A 7,262-nucleotide genomic window follows, 5' to 3' on the forward strand; every position below is an offset into this window, starting at 1 on the left:
ATGTAGAGGTTTCGTGGGGGAAGGTTGTCCCTTCCCCACCCTCAAATACTTAATGAGCTAACACTGGCAGCAGAATTAAATGTAAGGAAAAGGAAATTTGGCCAAATCAACATAAACAAAATCCAAAGGAAATTCCAGTGTAAGTAGGTTGCTGTTGCACATTGATTTTCTGTCTTTTCTCCATATAAAGAGAATTGGCCAGCCCTCTGAGAAAATTTACATATATATTTTCAGGGTCTAGGTTCAGTTTCTGCTTATAATAAAACATTTAAAAAAATTCCACAGTTATGTGATATCAGCGGATGGTATATTTAAAATAAGGCTTGACCTAAATGATCTGAACTGTGATTTGAGGTTCAGGGTAAAAAAAAAAAAAAATTTTTTTTTAATTTTCTGGTGTTCTTACTTTTGTTGTGGATGTTCATGGCTGGGGGAGAAAATTGGTTAACCACTGCAGTACTTCTGAGATGAAAGGCAAAGGAGGTGGCACTACGTAAAAAGAGGCAAATTTAAACTGGATTTCAGAAACCAGAGATTCTTTTCTCTATTCAGTACTAACTGGTTATGTCGCTGTAGGCAGGCAATTAGCCTAATTAAGACTCAATTTCCCCAAATATAACCACAGTGGGCTTGGATTCTCTCTGGTTCCTTTTGGCGTTGACATCCTGTCTTTCAATATTTAAGGTGAACACATGTATTTCACTTTTTGCCTTAAAGTGATCATTCATTATTGTATACTTTTGCCTTAAAGTGAACATGTGTTTTTGTATGACTGATGCAATTTTGTAATTATAATTTTGAAATGTGATTGCACCACTAAAGTAATTCTGTATGGTTGGCTGGAAAGCCTTTTGTTGTGCCAGTTGTCATACATAAATATCACGGCTTGCTTGTTTTAAACAGAAGTTAGAGGTGGCAATAGAGAGAGGGATCCAGACGTCCCTGTCGTATTCTCTATTCTTAACACCAACAGATGAGAAAGGGATCAGAAGTGCTTCATGTAGACAGGGCAGGCTTCGTGGACACGCACGCTTAGAAGGACCCTGTGCTTGGTTTAATACTGTTGCCATATTGAAATTCATTACTGTTTTGTTTTGTTTTGAGAAAGAGAGAGAGAGAGAGAATGCATGTATGCACACACCTACTTGTATGAGCAGGGGGTGGGGGCAGAGTGAGAGGGAGAGAATCCCAAGCAGCCTCCATGCCTAGCATGTAGCTTCACACAGGACTTGATCTCACAACCCTCAGATCATGACCTGAGCCAAAATCAAGAGTCAGGCCCTTATCCAACTGAGCCACCCAGGTGCTCCCCATTGAAGTTTTTTTTTTTTTTAAGGACCCTGCGTTTTCCTTTTGTAGTGGGCGCCATGACTTTTCTAGCCAGTCATGCCTGTAAAGCTTGTCAACTTTGCTCTTGAGTTTAATAGACTAAGAAGATTCCAAGCATTTGAGATTTTGACATTCTGTGTCTAGTGCTCAAATAGATCTTTAGTAAATGCAGATATATTTCAGAAACTTCAACATGATCTAGCATGGCTGCCTGTGTACCCATTATTTACCTCCTCAGGGAACCCAGAGGGAAACTTAATACTTGCTGAGCACTATTGTGTGTGTGTGTTCGATGCGTTAGCATAACTTATTTATCCTTCAGTTTCTGCAAGAATAATAGGAAGTGTGTGACCCTCCAGGTATGATTTGAGACAGGGCTTTTGGATGCAAACTACAGTATCTACTCTGGTTAATTTAAGCAGAGCTGGGGAATAAAGGAAAATATTTTAGGAAGTTCACAGTAATATTAAGCTGGAGGCTAAAGAAACAATCTCAAACATAGGGTTCAAAGCCAAGTTGGAGAATTGGCCCGTTAGGAAACTTCTACCACTTATATCCTGGCTGCAAAGTACAAACACCAGAAATTAGATCTTATTACAGCTACTCCTGCTACCAGCACCAATGCCACTTCTGCCTCAGGAATATGACCTTCAAATTGTTAGGAAACTTCTTTTTCATCATTACCTGTGGAAGCTGGATGCCTGGGCTACTAGCTTTTCCAGGAGAAATGGCAGGTGCATGCACAGTGGCTTCCTAACATTCTTTACTTCTGGATCAAAGTTCTGATTGTCAGAACTTAGTCACTTGCTTGTGTCCAGTCTGTAAGATAACCCAGGAAATTGAATTTTGTCTTCCATATTCAAGGGGAATTGATTATATATTAATCTCTACTTCCATGCCTAAGTGATCAAAATAATGGAAATGATTGGTCATTCTACAATCTTATCTGCTGTGCACTGTAGGAACAATAGAATAATAAAAAATGTATAACTATCCCAAACTATAACTATTTATATAATTATCAAAAGTGGGGAGATAAGATAAAGGATGTTTGGAAATGAGACTAGCTTGCTGATTGCTCTATTGGTGCTGATTAGAAGAAAAAAAGCCATTATTTTACATTAGGTGCTGAAGAAGCAGGAGGGAAGGAGAAAGAAAAAATTTCTAGCAAATTCCAACATTGTTCATAATAGGCAAGTGATAGGCAGTATCCCAAAAAAGGGAGGATTTGGTTATTATATAAAGGTAACCTCAGAGCAAAAATATAAGCTTTCCTAAACACTAAAAGAAAGAGAGAATGCAAACAAATAAAGCAGACCATGGATGACTGTCTGTCTGTACTGATGGAACTGAGGCCAAGCATATACATTATATTAATAAATATGTAGGTTTAATTCACCTATAAAAGGATTTTATTTTTTTAAAGATTTTATTTGTTTATTAGAAAGAGCATATAAGCAAGGAGGAGGGACAGAGGGAGAGAGAGAGAAGCAGTGTCCTTGCTGAGCAGGGAGCCCAAGCAGGGCTTGATCCCAGGACAGATGCTTAACTGACTGAGCTGCCCAGGCACCCTGATAAGAATTTAAGTATTGGCTAACAAAGTAACACTCACATTCTGTTGTTTACAAGAGCACAAAGGGCACTTTACAATGCTAAAGGCTAAAGGCTACAATATGGGCTAAAGATAGAATAGTAATTAATGCTAATGTTATGTACCAAAAAAACGTGACAAAATTTTCACCCAAGCAGAAACAACAGAAAATGCAGGAGAAGCAGAAACTCAGGAGGCTTTGGTATATCTCTCTCAATCTGAGACAAGAGTAAGTGGGGAAAAAAATCAGAAGAATATAGAAAATCCAGAAAGATAAGCAGTAATGTAGAAGATAGACATATGTACAAATCCCTGAATCTTGATACATAAAGGAAACACCTTATTTATTAGTATTCCTATGGCTGCTGTGACAAATTCCTACCCTCTTGAGTAGGAATTCATTCCATTGCATTCTGGAGGCTAGAAGTCCAAAATTCGTTACACCAAAATGAAGATGTTGGCAGGGTGCATCATTCCAATAAAGGCCAGCGTCCTCATATTTCTTTCTGTTACATCTTTAGAAACCCTTGTCCTTTGTGTCAAGTCTCTCTCTGTCCCTCTCTCATAAAGATGCTTGTAATTGCATACAGGGCCCAGTTGGATAAATGAGGATAATCCCTCATCTATAAATCCTTAACTTAATCATACCTGCAAAGACCCTTTTTTATATTCCTTTATAGAGTAGTATATTTCCAGGTTCTAAGCATAAGACCTAATATATTAGGGGTCCATTGTCAGCCTTCTATACCTTCATTTTGAATGCACATGAACATTCATGAAAATTGATTGCATCTTAGGTCATGAAGAAAATAAATAAATTTGAAAAGTAATAAATTCTAAAATTAAAAATAATGAAAACCTAATTTTTTGACCCACAATGCAGTAGAATCAGAAACTAATAAAAATGAAAATTTAAAAAGATGTCTTTTAGAAATGTAAAAACATTTTAATAAGCAACTTTTGGGTCAAAGAGAAACACGGCTGAAATAGAATATTGTGGATCTATGAATGAAGTTCTGAGAGGAAAATTTATACCGTGAAATATTTATATGAATAAAAATGAAAAATAAACTAAAACTGAAATGTAAATAATTTGAAAATAAGCCAAAAGAAAGCACAAGGAAAGAAATGATAAATATAAAAGAAATGTATAAGAAAACAACAATAACAACAGAAGAGTAGAACTTATGAATAAATTCAAATCATAAAAGTTGAAAAATTCACAAAATTAACAAACCACTAGCTACTATATGTAATGAAAAATATGAAAAGGAGAAACCATAAATACACAAAATTAAAAGTGTCAAGAAGGCAATAACCATTATAACAGAATTTTAAAAATCATAGAGATTTATTTTGTATAAGTCTCTGTAAATAAATGTACACTTAGATGAAGTTTCCTAGAAAAAATTTTTTGAATTGTTTTCTAGAAAAATGCAATATAATAAAATTGACACCAGTGAGAAAGAAATCCTAAAGATTCCATTGTAGTTACTATGGAAGAAATAGAGGAAGTAGTAAAAGAGCTGCCTTATAAAAAGGATCAATTCCAGATGTGTTCACAGTGGGATTCTACCGAAATTAAAGATCAGATCATCTTAATGCTCATTAGATTACTCCACAGCAAAGAAGAAAAACTTGAAAATTTGTTTTATGAAGAGCCTAAAGCATTGATCCCTAAACCTGTCAAAGATTTCTCTAAACAGGAAAACTACAGAACAATCTCAGTTATAAATATATGTGTAAAAATGGCAAATAAATATTAGCAAATAGAATCCAATTGCATATTAAAAAATACATCATGAATACATGGAATTCATTCCAAGAATGCTAGGGTGGTCCAAAATTAGGGAATCTGTTAATATAATGCATCATGCTAACATGGCTAATGAGAAAAATCATATAATCATTACTGCAGGCTCAGAAAAACCATTTGACATTTAATACTCATTCACATTAAGAACACTCGATAAAATAGCAATTGATGTACACGTGTGTGTGTGTGTGTATGCACGTGTGTGCCAAAATTCCAAGGGTAGAGTTTACTTTTTATTTAATGGGAAAACGTGGGAAGCTTTCTTGTTAAAATCAGGCAAAAAGCAAAAGCACCATCTCCACTATTTAATAACATTGTGTGAGAGAGTTTCAGCCAATGCTCTTAGATAAGAAAAAGTAATTAGAGGCATTCAAATAGAAATGAGAGTTTAAAATCTGTAGAGAATTTGATTTTATATCTTGAAAACTCAAGATAATCAATGGAAGAACTACAAATAATAAGAGAATTTATCAAAGCAGCAGATTATAAGAATGTAAAAAATCAGTAGTTAGAAGTTATAATTAAAGAGAAGATAACATTTGTATTAAATATTTAAAAATGGAGATATAAAAATATAGTAAGTGTTAGTCATATGAATAACAATATAAAAACACAAAGCTGCAAAAGTGCATTGAAAAGTACATGGAGGGGATCCCTGGGTGGCGCAGCGGTTTGGCGCCTGCCTTTGGCCCAGGGCGCGATCCTGGAGACCCGGGGTCGAGTCCCACGTCGGGCTCCCGGTGCATGGAGCCTGCTTCTCCCTCTGCCTGTGTCTCTGCCTCTCTCTCTCTCTGTGTGACTATCATAAATAAATAAAAATTTATTAAAAAAAAGAAAAGTACATGGACAGACATGCTGTATGAATTTATAAATTACTAAATTCCAATAAAAAATAACAGGTAGTTTAAAAAATATATGGAACTGGATAAGAAAAGAATTTATTAGAACAGAGTTCGTTCAGAAAGAACATAAAAATTCCATGGGTGAAAAAAGAGCAATGGAAGGTAGGAGCTGGGAGAGCACTTTAAGATATTAAAACTTTAATTATAAATCCTCTATAATCAAAACAAGATGCTACTGACATATTAAGAGATGGATCAGGGGATCCCTGGGTGGCTCAGTGGTTTAGCGCCTGCCTTTGGCCCAGGGTGTGATCCTGGGGTCCTGGGATCGAGTCTCACATCGGGCTCCCTGCATGGAGCCTGATTCTCCCTCTGCCTGTGTCTCTGCCTCTCTCTCTGTGTCTCTCATGAATAAATAAATAAAATCTTAAAAAAAAAAGAGGTGCCACCCCACCCCTGTCCCTCTGTCTTGCAGAAAAAAAAAAAAAAAAAAAAAAAAAAGAGGTGGATCAAAGGAACAGAATAGAAAATCCAGATATAGACCCAGCTGTATTTGTTAATATGCAATAAAGTCAGCATCTCAAATCAGTGAAGGAAAAGATGGACTTTTTAATAAATGGTATTCAATAGCCCCCCCCACAGATAAATTCCAAAATATATTAGAGATTTTAAGGTATAAAATAAAGCTTACCAGTACTAAAAGAAAATATGAGTAATTTGTACTTACACTATGTTCTCATAATAACACAAAATGTATTATGTACTCATAATAAGAGGAATAAAAATTATAACCACATTGACACCACTTCTTGTCTATCATATTGGCAATAATCCAAAGGGATGAGAACACACTCTATGGTGGGTCATGTGAAGAAATGGGAATTCATACACTTCAGGTGACCGCACAATGATATAATCCCCATGTGAGGAATTGGGTGGGGCCTAGCAAAATTACAAGCATGTTTAGCCTTTGGCCCAGAAATTCCACCTCTAGAATTGATTCCATGGAATACTGATAGAAATATGGCAACAAAAAGATGTGTGTATAAGGCTATTGAATGCCATCTTGTTTATGATAATAAAAATTGTAAACATCCAAATGTCCTGAAATAGGGGACAGAGTACCATGTAGCTCCAAAAATGAATGAAGACCACCTTTACACAGTGGCACAGAATGATCTCCAGAATACATTGTTAAGTGTAAAAAAAGCAAGGTGGATAAAATGTTTATAGTATGTTATCATTCATCTAATGAAGGAGGGGATAGTACAAATATACACACATTATTGCTTCTATGTAAAAAGTGGAATAATAAACCAAAAACTTAAAAAAATTAAGGGGACAGGAATAGAAACTAGACTTTTGTGACTATACTTTTTCTTATAGGTTTGACTTTGGAACCACGTACATATTTTCACATAATTATAAACATATTAAATTCTAAAAAGTTATCCCTAAAAACTGAAAGCAAAATAAAGCAAATGGCACATCAAGTTGGTGGCACAATCACATAGTGTGGAACTTTTTTAAATGACTTTATAACACAGTTATTTAGTTGTACATTCTTAGTGAGATACATTCTAAAGAAAAAAGTTCAATAAAAAATGTCAGATTTATTTATTTTTGTTGGATTAGCATACTGGCAGTGTTGTTATTCTAAGGCATGTGTGCTGTGGCACAAAGC

Source organism: Canis lupus, chromosome 35 (genome assembly GCF_011100685.1).
Source record: "Canis lupus familiaris isolate Mischka breed German Shepherd chromosome 35, alternate assembly UU_Cfam_GSD_1.0, whole genome shotgun sequence".
Taxonomy (NCBI): domain Eukaryota; kingdom Metazoa; phylum Chordata; class Mammalia; order Carnivora; family Canidae; genus Canis; species Canis lupus.